Source organism: Callithrix jacchus, chromosome 3 (genome assembly GCF_049354715.1).
Source record: "Callithrix jacchus isolate 240 chromosome 3, calJac240_pri, whole genome shotgun sequence".
NCBI classification, from domain to species: Eukaryota; Metazoa; Chordata; class Mammalia; order Primates; family Cebidae; genus Callithrix; species Callithrix jacchus.
Genome location: NC_133504.1, coordinates 150,148,732 through 150,163,944, shown reverse-complemented (window position 1 = coordinate 150,163,944; position 15,213 = coordinate 150,148,732). Strand labels below are relative to the sequence as shown.

The window sequence follows — 15,213 nt, the reverse complement described above, 5'->3', positions numbered from 1 at the left end:
TGGTAATTTGTTACACAGCCATCGAAAACAAATACAAAGGATAAACTCAGAATTTATTAGGGAACTTCAAAATCACAAATTTGAATTCTGAATCTGATAACTTGGCCATTTTCTAGGTTGTTTGAGTCAAAGTGATACTGATACTTTGAAAGAGTGGGGTAAGTCTATCTTGAAATCTGTGTTCTTCTGCTTCCTGAGGGTGAGAACTTTATGCCACATATTCTAGATATATACAATACAACAAGGTCATTATCCTTTGGTGGCCTAACTACCATCCAATCAGCATTTCCATCACTACTACAAGTGACAGAAATCCCTCCTTGCCCCTGAATATTTCTTGTTTACTTTAATGAAGAAAGATTATAGTTGCCAGCAAAACTTGACTGAATGTAAAATCATAGCCAAACTCCCAACCTGTGGAAATCATACTAAATTCTTAACGAGTTCTCACAACAACTCTGCAAAGCTGGGATTATAATCCACATTTTACTAATGAGGAAAGAGGGTTCAGAGAGATGTAATGACTTGGTACAGACCACACAGACAGTAAATCATGGAGTTGTATGGTTTCTCATAAAAATCTGTGTATTCACTATTGTGAATGGAACCCTCCATTAAAATATGGTTCCCTCCTTTTTAAACCTTCATCCAGGACCTACCTACACACCATTGGGTGATCCATAATTGGACATAGCATCAGCATTAATCTTATCATCCAGGATAGCAATGACTTTTTACCTATGTAGTAGATGTTTTGTAGGTACGATAATCTATCTATCCTCCACAGGTACTTGATACAATAAATGTGAAAATCCTGATAGTGGTAAATTTCTGTACCTGAAAATAGGTTTCTGCTGAGTATCTCAGTGCTCACCTAGATCCAAAAAGCTTTAGTTTTTGGATATGAAGAGAAATTAAATGAGCTCTGCAAAGAAAAGTTACAAATAGTTTCTTTAACCAATAACTGCTCTCACATGCCCATGACTTAATTATCCTCAGTATATTAATAATTGTATTCATAATTTTTTAAAAATTCTATTTTAATATCCTCTAATTTATACTTCTAGATTTATAATTCTCTAGAAAAATGAATAGTGTTTTTGCAACATTTACTCTGGTAGGCAAAGAGATTAAAACAATTGATAGGAAACAGGCTTTGAACATGGAAGTAATTCAGGAAGATTGTGTCACATTTCATCAGACTCTAGGAGCAGGGATAGTATTTTTTTTAGATAATTTTGTTTTCTTAATATTTTGTATGCCTTAAGCACATATTAACCAGCAAGAAGAACATGCCTAATAGGATACCAATATCTTGATAATAGTTTAATTCTGTATTTTACATAATGTAAAATATATATTTCTTTCAAAAATGATTAAAAGGTATAGTAGTCTTGGAGTAATTAAATAAGCATACACACACATATATAAAATAATAAATGTACACACAGATATATCTTTAAACGTGTGTGTGTGTGTGTGTGTGTGTGTGTGGACATGCCTGTGTGCAACGTTAAATTTTCATGACTTCCCCAGATACTGACTGGTATGACTTTCAAGTTCTGTAGTTCGTCTAATGAGAGTTTGTTGATTGATAAAAATTTACTTTGTCTCGATCCTCCATCTTGTTTTGACTTATAATAAAGCAAAATAAATAGGGAAAAAAAAAGAGAAAGAAAAGAAAAGAGAAAAGTGCAAAGGCACAGAGTTTTACCTGTTTTATTTACAGGGGCAGAGTTTTCTCTATTTTATCTAACATATTTCAAGCATTAGAATAGGTGTCTGGGACATATACACTAAATGAATATGTTAAATAAATGGCCTAAAAATTTAATCATTTTTCCATATGTGCAACCTGAGAATAGAAAACTGAGAATGTTAAAGTGTTAGTAACACATTTTGATTTAAAATGAAAAAGAAGTTAAATTTGTAAGCTTTTCTCCTTCTGGATAATGGTTTAGCCAACTTGTTTTATTTCCACTGCAACAAATATGAGGGGTAGAATGATAGCAGAGTACATCTCATTTAAAAGTGAAATTGAATAATTTTCAGTAATATCAGGAACATTTTATATTACAGCAGCTTGAGGATGATTGGAAAACTTACATCTCTTTAGATTTTTTCAGATTTTTAAAAAATGTGCTTTAATAGCAAGACTACCATTTTATGAGCTCTGCATATACTGTATAGGTAAAATATCAAGTAATAAAATCTTACATTTTTAAAATAAGGACACTACCATCCAATTACCCTATAAACATATATAGCACTAGTTTCTATTTTAGTGTGGAAGTCATATTAGTACAATTAAACAATTACAAGCATAGTACAAACTAAACAAGGATTTAAAAACAAAACAAAATATTTATCTTCCCTTCGGGACATATTCTCCTTTCTCTAACTTCAGAAAATATATTGACAATGATTCCATTGTCAGCATTTTATTCATGCATTGTATAAGGTACTAAACCCTACTCAGCTTACATGTGACACTGCAGAAAAAATAGCATTAATTACACGTTAAACTTGAAACTATAATGATTAAGCCAAAAATTTTCATAATGCCTTTATTATTCAGTGTTGCAAATATTTTATAGAATTTTTTTAAGTACACTTATGTTGAATTTATCAAAGCAGAGTGATTTGTTGGTTAGACCATGAGAGTCTCATTTCAAAAATCAGAAATTTCCTCTATTACTAATTGGAAAGTTAACCCCATAAAATGATTTTAATGGTCAATATCCTACCACTCTGCCTAATTTATCCAAAGGGAACAGTATGGGGCCAATGAGTCAGAGGAATGAGTCAGAACCACCAAGCTGTATGTGGTGGCGGAATCCTGCAAATAATTATTTTATTTCTAGACACCACTTACATAAATGATGCATAAGGTTATAACCCAGCATGAGACTCAATATCATGACTTAAGAACAACTTTGTTCTTTCTTGCAGGACAATTAATATCTGGTTAGTTGCCACTTTGAATGATGAATTGCTTCTTAAAATGTTTATGTGATATCTTTACACCTATTCACTTTGGCACTTTATTAAATATAATTTTTTATGAACCCTTGAGTGCCTAGATAGCAGTCCAGGTGCATTCAAGTACCTTGTGTATAGCCTAAGGACATAGGCCTAAGGCCAGACTTCTGCATCACAGAAGTAATGATATATAAACAATAAGGAAACAGAGAACCCAGTTTCATAGTTAACACTAAGATTCACAGTATTTTATTGAGGACATCTTTTGAATATGAGAAAGTTTTCTTTACATGGTTTCCACTGACTTCCCTGTCTTTTGTATACCTCTTTATGTATGCCCTTGGCATTGAGAAGGTTTCAAGTTCATGTGTCTGCAGACACATATAAAAATGTATTATCTGTCAATATATGTACTGTAGGGAAAATGTGCAGGCCAAGCTTTCATATGCTATAAAAAGAAATTAGTGGCTTGATCTTCAGGAGAATTTCCAGTCTTCACAATAAATCATAGACACTTAGTCCAGACCTCCACAAACTTCTTCCTCCTGACAAGGCACATCATACTGTTACTCCCTACTGTCACTCCCCAGTTGCTGAGATGAAGAACATATGAACTCTAAGAAGCGACATTTGCCACAACAGTTCAAAATGAAGGGCCAGAAATATTCATAGGTCTGAAAATCCCATAACTAGCAATAAATGCCCACAGACCTACTTAAAGGGAGCAGAATAGAGATTTTATGAACAGTTTCTTAACAATATAATGCTAATATTGACAGTGGAGTATTAAAGTCTCCCACTATTTTTGTGTGGGAGTCTAAGTCTCTTTGTAGGTCATTAAGACCTTGCTTTATGTAACTGGGTGCTCCTGTATTAGATGCGTATATATTTAGGATTGTTAGCTCTTGTTGTTGCATTGATCCTTTTACCGTTATGTAATGCCCTTCATTGTCTCTTTTCATCTTTGTTGGTTTAAAGTCTATTTTATCAGACACTAGGATTGCAACTCCTCCTTTTTTATTAGCTCTCCATCTTGCTTCGTAGATCTTCCTCCATCCCTTTATTTTGAGCCTATGTGTGTCCTTGAACATAAGATGGGTTTCCTGAATACAGTACACTTATGGGTTTTGACTTTTTATCCAATTTGTCAGTCTGTGCCTTTGGATTGGGGCATTTAGCCTATTTACATTTAACATCAATATTGTTAAGTGGGAATTTGATCCTGCCATTTTGACGCTAGCTGGTTGTTTTATCCATTAGTTGATGCAGTTTCTTCATAGTGTTGATGGTCTTTACCACTTGGTACATTTTTGAAGTGGCTAGTACTGGTTGTTCCTTTCTATGTTTAGTGCTTCTTTTAGGCACTCCACTGTCAATATTAGACAGATCAATGAGACAGAAAATTTACAAGGACATCCAGGACTTGAACTCAGATCTGGACCAAGCAAACCTAGTAGACATCTATAGAACTCACCACCTCAAATACACGGAATATACATTCTTCTCAGCACTACTTTGCACCCACTCTAAAATTGACCACATAATTGGAAGTAAATCACTCCTCAGCAAATGCAAAAGAATGAAAATCATAACAAATAGTCTCTCATACCACAGTGCAATCAAATTGAACTCAAGATTAAGAAACTAACTCAGAACTGCACAACTTCATGGAAACTGAACAACTGGCTCTTGAATGCTGACTGGATAAAGCATGAAATAAAGGCAGAAATAAAGGTGTTCTTCAAAACCAGTGAGAACAAATACACAATGTACCAGAATCTCTGGGACACATTTGAAGCACAGTCTAGAGGAAAACTTACAGCAATAAATACCCACATGAGAAGCAAAGAAAGATCTAATATTGACACCCTTAAAATTGAAAGAGCTAGAGGAGCAAGATTAAAAAAAATGAAAAGCCAGCAGAAGACAAGAAATAACTAAGATCAGAGCAGAACTGAAGGAGATAGAGACACAAAAAAACCCTTCAAAAAATCAATAAATCCAGGATCTGTTTTTTTAAAAAGATCAACAAAATAGACTGCTAGCCATATTAATAAAAAATAAAAAGAGAGAAGAATCAAATAGTTGCAATACAAACAATAAAGGGGATATCACCACCGATTCCACAGAAATACAAACTACCATCAGAGATTACTACAAACAACTCTACACACATAAACCAGTAAACCTGGAAGAAATGGACAAATTCCTGCACACTTGCACCCCCCAAGCCTAAGCCAGGAAGAAGTTGAAACCCTAAATAGACCAGTAACAAGGGCTGAAGTTGAGGCAGCAATTAACAGCCTACCAACCAAAAATAGTCGAGGTCCAGATGGGTTCACAGCCAAATTCTACCAGATGTACATAGAGGAGCCGGTACTGCTCCTTCTGAAACTATTCTAAACAATCCAAATAGAGGGAATCCTTCACAAATCCTTTTGTGAGATCAACATCATCCTGATACCAAAACCTGGCAGAGACTCAACAAAAATGAAAACTTCAGGCCAATATCCATGATGAATACAGATGCTAAAATCTTCAATAAAATACTGGCAAACTGATTGCCACAGCACATCACAAAGCTTATCCATCACGATCAAGTAGGCTTCATCCTGGGGATGCAAGGCTGGTTTAACGTACCCAAGTCTATAAACGTAATCCACCACATAAACAGAACTAAAGTCAAAAACCACATGATCATCTTAATAGATGCAGACAAGGCCTTTGACCAAATTAAACAGCACTTTATGCTAAAAACTCTCAATAAACTAGGTATCAAAGGAACGTATCTCAAAATAATAAAAGCTATTTATGACAAACTCACCGCCAATATCATACTGAATAGCCAAAAACTGGAAGCATTCCCTTTGAAATCTGGCACTAGACAAGGATGCCCTCTCTCACCACTCCTATTCAATATAATATTGGAAGATCTAGCTAGAGCAATCAGGCAAGAAGAAAAAACAAAGGGTATTCAATTAGGAAAGGAGGGAGTCAAATTGTCTCTATTTGCAGATGACATGCTTGTGTATTTAGAAGACCCCATCTTCTCAGCTCAAAATCTTCTTAAACTTATAAGCAACTTCAGCAAAGTCTCAGGATACAAAATCAAGGTGCAGAAATCACAAGCATTCCTTTACATCAATAACAGACTAAATTAGAACCCAATCAAGAGTGAACTTCCATTCACAATTGCTACAAAGAGAATAAAATACCTAGGACTACAACTAACAAAGGATGTAAAGGTCCTCTTCAAGGAAAACTACAAACCGCTGCTCAAGGAAATAAGAGAGGACAGAAACAGATGGAAAAACATTCCATGCTTATGGTTAGGAAGAACCAATATTGTGAAAATCGCCATTCTGCCCAAAGTAATTTATATATTCAATGCTGCCCCCATCAAGCTACCTATGACCCTCTTCACAGAGCTGGAAAATACCACCTTAAACTTCATATGGAACCAAAGAGAGCCTGCATAGCCAAAACAATCCTAAGCAAAAGAAACAAAGCTGGAGGCGTTATGCTACATGACTTCAAACTATTCTACCAGACTACAGTAATCAAAACAGCAAGGTACTAGTACCAAAACAGAGATATAGACCAGTGGAACAGAATAGAGGCCTCAGAGGCAATGCCACATATCTACAACCATCTGATCTTTGACAAACCTGACAAAAACAAGCAATGGGGAAAGGATTCCCTGTTTAATAAATGGTGTTGGGATAACTGGCTATTCATGTGCAGAAAGCAGAAACTGGACCCCTTCCTGACACCTTACACTAAAATTAAATCCAGATGGATGGAAGACTTAAACATAAGACCTAACACCATAAAGACCCTAGAAGAAAACTTAAGCAAACCATGCAGGACATAGGCATAGGCGAGAACTTCAAGACTAAAACACCAAAAGCATTGGAAACAAAAGACAAAATAGACTAATGGGATCTGATTAAACTCAGAGCTTCTGTACAGCAAAGGAAACAATCATTAGAGTAAACCAACAACAAACAGAATGGGAAAACACTTTTGCAATCTACCCATCTGACGAAGGGCTAATATCCAGAATCTATAAGGAACTAAAACAGATTTACAAGAAAAAACAAACAAACAAACCCATTCAAAAGTGGGTGAAGGACATGAACAGAAATTTTTCAAAAGAAGACATATATGAGGCCAACAAACATGAAAAAAAGCTCATCATCACTGGTCATTAGAGAAATGCAAATCAAAACCACATTGAGATATCATCTCACACCAGTTAGAATGGCTATCACTAAAAAATCTGAAGCCAACAGATGCTGGAAAGGAGGTGGAGAAAAAGGAATGCTTTTACACTGTTGGTGGGAGTGTAAATTAGTTCAACCACTGTGGAAGACAGTGTGGCAATTCCTTAAGGGTCTGGATCTAGGAAACAGAAATTCTATTTGACCCAGCAATCCCATTACTGGGTATGTACCCAATGGATTATAAGTTGTTCTGTTATAAAGACACATGCACACCTATGTTCGTTGTGGTGCTGTTTACAATAGCAAAAACCTGGAACCAACCCAAATGCTCAGTGATAGACTGGACAAAGAAAATGTGGCACATGTACATTATAGAATACTATGCAGCCATAAAATGTCATGAGTTAGTGTCTTTTGTAGGGACACGGATGAATCTGGAAACCATCATTCTCAGCAAACTGACGCAAGAACAGAAAATCTAACACCACATGTTATCACTCATAGGCGGGTGTTGAACAATGAGAACACATGAACATAGGGATGGGAGCATCACACACTGAGGTCTGTTGGTGGGGACTAGGGAGGTTGGGGAGGGATAACATGGAGAGAAAAGCCAGATATAAGTGACAGGGGGATGGAGGCAGCAAACCTCATTGCCAGTATGTACTTATGCAGCAATCCTGCATGATCTGCACATGTACCCCAGAATCTGAAGTACAATAAAAAATATAATGCCAAAATAAAGAGTTATTCAGAATTTACACATCTGAATAACTTTCTGTAAAATGGCATTATGTACATTTCAAATTAACACAAAATCTGGTTTCTGCTATTAGGTTGTACTGAAAAATGTCAGTCCTGATTTGAACAGTTAAAAAAAAAAGCTTGAGCTCTGGATAACTTCCATAGTATTGCCCCCAGTGTTGAAATACTTGAACCAAAAGGCAAATTCAGGAAACAGAAAATAAACTATTTACTGTAGACTAAAGGAGAATGCATAAAGCACCCAGGGTTACATGGCAATGTGACAGGCTTCACAAGACCTCTCTCCCTTTGTAATGAATTTGAAGGTATTTTGAAGAAATACTGAAAATAATTTTTTTTTCAAAACATGATTTTATATTAATGTATTTTCTTAGAGAGATAGCTAATAGATACAAAACATGCACATTGGCATAGGGATATTGCTTATTTTTCTGAAGAAGAATTGGTTTTGTAGTTTTCTGCTCTGGGACAGGCTGATACCAGAATATATATCTATTCACTTACTTAAGCACTCACACATTAATTCTAGAAAGAATCCTTACTTAAAAATATACATGCTGGTGGAGAGGGGAGCCATAGCCTATTCCACTCACCTTCTTACAGGTGAAAGAGACAACTGAGGAATCACTGATGGAATATAGAACTTTAAACAATCTTCAGGTAAAAGAAAAAAAGGAAGAAAGAAAGAAGAAAGAAAGAAAGAAAGAAAGAAAGAAAGAAAGAAAGAAAGAAAGAAAGAGAAAGAAGGAAAGAATGAAAATGATTGCTTGAGAAATAATTTATTCTGAAAGTTACTGAATCTTTCCTGTTAGTGTAATGTTTTACTGCATGTAAGGGTTTTCCTGAAGTTGCTGTTTTATCCTATAGATGAAACTGTAATGAAAAGGTTAATCATAGCTCACCAGAGTTTAAGGTAGTTGCAGGCTATTAATGGTTTGAATGAAAGCCAGGTACATTAAACCCTTAAGCATATTGACAGAAACCAATTATTAACTGGGGGGATGCCCTGCATGCTAACAAGTACATGATAATGTCTACTCCGAACACATTCAGGTTTAAAATAAAACTTGAGAGTCCAGTCATCTATTCTGGCACCTATTTATTGCTAGCTGCATAAGTCAAACTTAATACTGTATAAACTAACTAGCTTTTAAAATTGCCCGAAATTTCTAGTGTTAAGAGTGCCAGAGCTGGGGTCAGAATGCCTGAAGAAGAAACTGAGATTTGCAAATTGCTATCTATATGTCCTTGGGTCAATTATTGCATCTCAGTATACCTCAGTTCAGTTTATCCATAAAATGAGGACAACTGACGAACATAATCAGTGGAGCTATTGGGAGCATTAAATAAAGTAATCCATTAAAAGGGTTGACCATAATATGCAATACACATTAAAATTTAGTGAATGTCAACAGTTATTATTATTGTTTATATTATCGTATCATTGAGTTAAACCCCTAGTAGGATAAAAAGAAAAGATAACAACTTAAAAGAAACCTGAAACCCAACAGAAAATCTTATTTTAACAAAACTATACATACAGAATTTTATTTATAAATTTTTTCAGTATTGAAGTGTATCAACACCTTCATTAATCTCTAAAATTCTTAAGAAAACTCCCTGCCCCTTGTCTATAAATTTTACACTGCTGACTCAACTGTCCTCCAAGGTGAATAAGGTCTCCATTATGGTTGTGGTTATTCACTGAACCGTGTACAGCTTTATCATGATAACTAATGGCATGTATTTTTTCAAACAGTGACACTGTTCAAGGTAGGTCTTAATAATAATCTGGCAAACATAATAGTAAACTGCTCCCTAAAACAATGATAACCTCAACTGTGATTTTCTTAGAGTACATGCTTTTGCGTGCTTTCTTTAGAATGGGGATAGTACCCATTTTTATATTAATATCATTAGAAGGTGTCAACTGTTACTAGCAAAGCACTTTCAAAGCAATAGTATTTATCCTTTTGTGTCCGAATTGTTTAATATCTGTTACCCATATGTACAGTCTTTCTCACTGAATAACTAAATTATACATACATGTGGAATTCTCCTAAGTACTTGCAAGTTTCTCACATTTAATGGTGCTTTTTTCTATAAAAGCAGCTTAAGATACCAAATTAAGGGATATACCACAATAGAGAAAAACATCATCAGGTAATAATAAATAAACTAATGATATTAAAGTCCCAAACATAATATTTGTCTTTCCCAATGCCAGTCACCAATTGAGAATTCCAAATTCATTTCATTTGTTTGTAGCAAGAGATATTCTCTTCACCACTTCCTTAGAACATGCTAGGTTAAGAAAGGGGACTTTGAGAAATTCAAGGGAAACCAGACAAAGGGGCATAACTTTGATCATAATTATTCTCAGGGGATACATCAAAACTCATGCATCTACTTATTGTCTTGTAGTTAGAACATTCTGGAGCCAAAGCTTGATGAACAGACTCTCCCTTTCCCTTTTATATTGGCAAAGCTTTGCTATCTCCTACTCAAACTCATGTCAACATAGACCTGTCTAATAAAGTAAGATTAGATGACAATAAATGGTAGACCATTCTACCTTAGACAGAGAAGGGAAGGTCAGGCAGCTCCTTGCAAGGAGTGGAAGGGAGTGAGTGATGAGGGAAAGAGGAAGAGATTGAAAAAGGATTAAAGAACTGTCCAAGTGGTGTTAGAGCGGAAAAAAAGCTAAGATGTGAAACAGGCCAGAAGAAAGTGTCCTACTAGGTAGTCTCAGGTGGTATGAACACCTCATAGCTAAAGAAAAGCTGAATAGATGGAGGAATATCCACCAAAGTGACATTACTTTCACATGGTTTAGCTGAGATTGTACTTCCATTTGGATGTAAGCTTTTTAAAACAGTCATCTAGTTAATAAAGCCTCTAGTTGGAGCCTAATTCAGTATGACTGGTGGACTTATAAGAAAAGGAAATTTTGGAAATGGTCATGTGACCACACAGAGGAAAGACTATATGAAGACAAAGGAAGAACCAAAAAAGAGCAGCTTCAAAAGAAAGTAAACCTGGGAAGGAACACATTGATTTTGGACTTCTGGGCTCCAGACATGTAAGAAAATAAATTTCTGTTGTTCAAGCCACCCATACTCGGGTACTTTGTTGCAGCAGCCATAGCAACTAGTACACATGGGCTCTGACAGGCTTTGTCTAAGTAACAGTAATATCATTTTACAATAGACAGTACCACTCCATTATTCAGCTTTTAATGCCATTGTGGGAATTTAACAAATACAGAGCACTGCTGTGTTTTAGATATTGTGATACATGCAGAGGATGCAATGGTGAATATGACATTATCTGCGCCTTCAAAGTGCCTGCAGTCTCATTGGGAAGACACGTGTAAAACCAGAAATTTAAATCAAACCTGGTCAGGCTTTTATGTACAAAGTGTGTAAGAGAACCAAGGAGCAAATGGCTGCCCAACCTTAATTGTTGAGAAAGACTGTGACATGCTGTGACAGAGAAACTCTCTAGTAAGTGCTCTCAGAAGGAAGATTGAGGAGCAAAGGCTAAAAGGTAATGTTTCTGTTGCCATATGCAACGATTTTATAAGTAATAAAACTTTAAAAGCCTAGAGATTTAAAAGCTCTAATATTGTTCAGGCTCAATATCTCTTGATGAAGCAGTACTTTGATATTAAAATGTCAATAGTACATTGTTTTTACACCTCTTAAGGCAATTATTAACTCCTATGTATTAGGATGTACTCTTGTCAGCTAACAGAAGCACCTGAATCACACTTACTTAAAAATGTATACAAGAACATATTGACTCATGCAGGTCAAAATCCCAAGAACATGTTTACTGCAGACACAGCTGCATTTGGGAACTCAACTGATAGCATAAGTACTGCCACCCTCTCTCCCTTCTCTCTGTAGTCCTCTGTCTATCTATCTATCTATCTATCTATCTATCTATCTATCTATCTATCATCTATCTATCATCTATCTATCTATCTATCATCTATCTATCTATCATCTATCATCTATCTATCTATCCATCTATCATCTATCTATCTATCATCTATCTGTCTATCTATCTATCATCTATCTATCTATCATCTATCTATCTATCTATCAATTATCTATCTATCTATCTATCTATCTATCTATCTATCTATCTATATCATCTATCTATCTTCTGGCACTCTTTTCTTCTGGTTTATTTCATTCACCTGCAATCTATATCACTACTGTGGCTGCTGGCACCCCTAACTTTACCACATCACACTTAAAACTAAGGATCCCCACAAGCAGAGAGCATCTCCAAATAGATTTACAAATTGTGATATTCTCCCTCAGATACTTATTATTTCACATCTTCATTTTTAACCAAATGCTATGGCTAGTGGGATAGAATAGACTTATTGATCAGACCTGAACAGCCTCCACGTCAGGAACTGGGGACATAGAGCAGACAAAAGACTAAATACCATTTAAACCACGTGGACTGAGTTAAATGGTGGTCCTTCAAAGAAATATTGTGGTGGTGTCTAAAGCATAATGGATAATGTACAGATAAAAAACAAATAGTTGATATGCATACTACTTAATGTAGAGCTATTTCTATTTTACATGTATACATTGACAGCTACATAGACATTTTCTTAATATGTTCTATTTTTAAAATAGCCAAGATGCATGTAATATGTTAGGTGTGCCAAGCACTTTTTAAGAAAACTTTACCCATATTAATTCATTTAAAATGTACAACAAATGTATAACATACTTTTATTATTCCCATTTTACAGATAAAACATGAGGCCACCGAAGAGTGAAGTAACTTTGCAAGAACTTATAGCAATAAAGGAAAAGAGATAGAATTCAATACAGCTTGGCCTCCGAGTTCATCTTCTCGTTCAACATATCACCACTTCCTGTAGGTGGTGTTCAATTAATGTGTGCTAAATCATTAAATGAGGCAAGATAGATCCAACTTAAGCAACAAAACAATGAATAGAATCAAAAAGTTTGATTATTCCTCAATGATTTTATTTATAAGATCTTATTACTTTGGAATAATTAACTTCACTGTTCATCTGATTTAATATTTTTTAATTTTCTGATTTAGAGCATATTTTTGTTGGTATGCATTCCATCCCTATTTCTGAAGGAGAAGAGATTTTTTAAACCAGTGTGTCATTTATTTATTTTATCTCATTTAGCTCAAGACACCCTTCTAAAATCTCCAAGTGTTTGGGGAGTTGTAAATCAGAATGCTAATCTGTGAAGCTCATTTTATCAAATGTTAACAGTACTGTCAAAATATTAAAGATGTGATTTAATACCCTGTTAGAAATATATTTGCAAGTGGTAAATTTTCACAATACTTAGGCTTCTGTCTACAAGAAAATGGTACATCCAGGGCTAGGTAAATTTTGTTTTCTGTGTAAATTTAGTTGTGTGTTCTATGATAGTTCAATGGGACATACTCCATTTTGAATCAAGTTTAGCCTTGCCCCCAGAATAATTTATTGCACACTGAGTCTAATTACTGAGTCTAATTAATTTTAGTGGTAGAACTATGCATTCACAAATATTAGTGTTTTAACTATGCATTGACATATATTGGATCTGTAGACACACACACACACACACACACACACACACACATTTGGGACCTAATTAAAGAACTACTGCACAGCTAAAGAGAATATCAACAGAGGAAACAGATAACATACAGAATGAGAGAAAATATTTGCAAACTATGCACCTGACAACCGACAATATCCAGAATCTGTAATGAACTTAAACAAATCAACAGGAAAGCAACAAATGACTCCATTAAGAAGTGGACAAAGAATATGAACACACACTTCTCAAAATAAGTCATACAAGTGGCCAAACACACACCCACCCTTACCTCATGCCTCATAGCTGTTATGCCTCAACCTTTTGCTTAACTGGCATTGGCTCAGGAGTATCAAAATGATGATTTGTCAAATGAGTTTAGAAAAGACCCTAAAGTATCAACGTAATCTAGTTTGTGCTAGATAGAAGCAACTTAAGTTTTCCCTTTCTTCTAACAGATTTTTCACATGACAAGATCAAGCTCAGGGTTCCAGAAAGCTGTCTCTGCTCTCCAGAAGCCAGACAATAGACAAGTTGATCTTTCAGTATCCACAACAGTGAGAGGAATGTCCCAAGAACTCCATAATAGTCAAAACACACAATTAGAGAACTCTCAGCTATGGATTTCTTTATTTCTTTCTTTAACAAATATACTAATTCACCAGGTTAAAAAAAACTATTGTAAAATTTAATGTTTTATCTGTAAAATGGGGATTTAAAAAGTATCTTATGTACTGTTGGGAATTTTAAATAAATTAATATGTGAAAAGTTATTTTATTTATTTATTTTAAATGGATTCTTGCTTTGTCACCCAGGCTGGAGTACTCTGGCACAAGCTTGAATTCCTGCAACGTTCATCTCCCAGGCTCAAACGACTCTCATGCCTCAGCCTCCTGAGTAGCTGGGCTTAGGTTTGTGTGCCACCACACTGGGCTAACTTTTTGTATTTTTAGTAGAGATGGGTTTTTTTTCATGTTGGCCAGGCTGGTCTCAAACTCCTGATCTCAAGTGATCCACCCAACTCAATCTACCAACGTGCTAGAATTACAGGCGTGAGCCACCTCACATGGCCCAAGTTCTATTAAAAATTTCTTGGTACACATAACATATTATATGTATCTTTGCTATTTTTAATACAGAAAATATCGAGGAAATGGCTATATGAAAGTCAAAGTAGGAGAGTGAGACATGTACACATGTAAAATGGAAATAATTCCTCATTAAGCAGTATGCATATCAACTATTTATTTACTGACTCTATCATCATCAGAAAAGAGCCTGAATAGCCAAGACAATCCTAAGCAAAAAGAATAAAATTGCGACATTACATTTACCAACTTCAAGTTATACTATAAAGCTACAGCATGACACTGGTACAGAAATAGACACATAGACCAATGGAACAGAATAGAGAACCCCTGAGATAAAGCCACACACCTACAACCAATTGATCTTCAACAAAGTCAACAAAAATAAACAATAAGGAAAGAGTATTCCATTCAAAAAATGATGCTGGGGAAATTAAGCATGAGGAGAAAAATGAAACTGAACCCTCTACCTCTGAAAACGCACAAACATCAACGAATGATGGATTAAAGATTTAAGTCTAAGACCTCAAACTACAAAAAGATCCTAG

At 35.2% G+C, this 15,213-nt stretch overlaps 1 long non-coding RNA gene across 1 annotated transcript in view; it reads left to right on the top strand.

Annotated features, from left to right (window-relative positions):
- Nucleotides 1-14,303, top strand: part of LOC118152313 (uncharacterized) — a 135,595-nt gene extending 121,292 nt beyond the window's left edge. Inside the window, exons 4-5 of the long non-coding RNA XR_004740957.3 lie at nucleotides 12,757-12,884; nucleotides 14,035-14,303. This is a non-coding gene — a long non-coding RNA (uncharacterized LOC118152313). The remainder of the gene's footprint in view (nucleotides 1-12,756; nucleotides 12,885-14,034) is intronic.
- The last annotated feature ends 910 nt before the right edge of the window (nucleotides 14,304-15,213 follow it).